This window comes from Rhinolophus ferrumequinum, chromosome 13 (genome assembly GCF_004115265.2).
Source record: "Rhinolophus ferrumequinum isolate MPI-CBG mRhiFer1 chromosome 13, mRhiFer1_v1.p, whole genome shotgun sequence".
NCBI classification, from domain to species: domain Eukaryota; kingdom Metazoa; phylum Chordata; class Mammalia; order Chiroptera; family Rhinolophidae; genus Rhinolophus; species Rhinolophus ferrumequinum.
This window is the reverse complement of record NC_046296.1, coordinates 9,134,382-9,136,217: the sequence shown is the minus strand read 5'-3', so window position 1 is coordinate 9,136,217 and position 1,836 is coordinate 9,134,382. Positions and strand designations below refer to the sequence as shown.

Here is a 1,836-nt window from a genome sequence, read left to right as displayed (position 1 = left end):
AATAGAATAAGAAAGCAAACAAAATTTAAAAGTCATTGTTTTAAAATGACAGAAAAGGAAGAAAATCAAATGGTGTTTTATTGTGCTTTTAGTTTGTATGCCCTGATTTTTGGTGAGAAACTTTTCATTCATGAGTCATTCATGTATTCTTGTTTATGTATTTTGCCCATTTTTTTTTTGGATTCAGGTCTGTCCCCCCACCTTATTGATTTATAGGAATCCTTTATGTGTTCTCTGTCCTCTTGCTCCAGTCTGAACTGGTTGGTTTTTAGGTGTGATGTACAGTAGCTTTCTGAGAAAGGACACATTTTTGTGTGTGCTTATTTGCTGACTGGTTCATTTTTTTACTTTGAAAGTCTGAAAACTTCTTAATGTTTCATGTACATTTATTTGATAGTTTGGCTAGGCAAAGTTCTTGGGTTAAAAAATATTGTCCCTTTCTCCTTCCGTTGCCCAACATGCCGAAAGGGAAGAAGGCTAAGGGGAAGAAGGTGGCGCCAGCCCCTGCTGTCGTGAAGAAGCAGGAGGCCAAGGAGGTGGTAAATCCTCTGTTTGAGAAAAGGCCCAAGAATTTTGGCATTGGACAGGACATCCAGCCCAAAAGGGACCTCACCCGCTTTGTCAAATGGCCCCGGTACATTCGGCTGCAGCGGCAAAGAGCTATTCTCTATAAGCGTCTGAAAGTGCCTCCTGCCATTAACCAGTTCACCCAGGCCTTGGACCGCCAGACAGCTACTCAACTGCTTAAGCTGGCTCACAAGTACAGACCAGAGACAAAGCAAGAAAAGAAGCAGAGGTTGTTGGCTCGGGCTGAGAAAAAAGCTGCTGGCAAGGGGGATGTTCCTACCAAGAGGCCACCTGTCCTTCGAGCAGGGGTTAATACTGTCACCACTTTGGTGGAGAACAAGAAGGCTCAGCTGGTGGCGATTGCACATGACGTGGATCCCATCGAGCTGGTGGTCTTCCTGCCTGCCCTGTGCCGTAAGATGGGGGTTCCCTACTGCATTTTCAAGGGGAAGGCCAGGCTGGGGCGTCTAGTCCACAGGAAGACCTGCACCACCGTCGCCTTCACACAGGTTAACTTGGAAGACAAAGGAGCGCTGGCTAAGCTGGTGGAAGCTATCCGGACCAATTACAACGACAGATACGATGAGATCCGCCGTCACTGGGGAGGCAACGTCCTGGGCCCAAGTCGGTGGCTCGCACTGCCAAGCTGGAAAAGGCAAAGGCTGAAGAACTGGCCACCAAGCTGGGCTGAGTGTACACTGTTGGCGTTTTCTGTACATAAAAGTAATAAAAAGTCTCCTTTAAAAAAAAAAAAGGTATTGTCACTCAGAATTTTGTACGCATATCTCCATTGCCTTCTATTTTTGAATGTTGTCATTTGGGAGGACTGCCTTTTATTCTTTCTTCTTATTATTATTATTTTATTGGGGAACATTGGGGGACAGTGTGTTTCTCCAGGACCCATCAGCTCCAAGCTGTTGTCCTTCAATCTAGTTGTGGAGGGCACAGCTCAGCTCCAAGTTCAGTAGCCATTTTCAATCTTTATTTGCAGGGGGCGCAGCCCACCATCCCATGCGGGAATTGAACAGGCAACCTTGTTGTTGAGAACCCGCACTCTAACCAACTGAGCCATCCGGCCGCCCCTCCGGTAGCTCAGTGGCAGCTCATTGTCTTCAATCTAGTTGTGGAGGGTGCCGCTCACTGGCCCATGTGGGAATCGAACCAGCAACCCTGTTGTTCAGAGCTCATGCTCTAACCAACTGAGCCATCTGGCCCGCCCAAATGTTGTAATTTTTTTTTTAATTAAATACCATCCTATTCTAGCTTAAT

The 1,836-nt window shown here is 46.5% G+C and overlaps 1 pseudogene; it reads left to right on the top strand.

Moving 5' to 3' along the window:
* The first annotated feature begins 458 nt into the window (after positions 1-458).
* On the top strand, positions 459-1,321 carry LOC117033057 (60S ribosomal protein L7a-like; annotated as a pseudogene).
* The last annotated feature ends 515 nt before the right edge of the window (positions 1,322-1,836 follow it).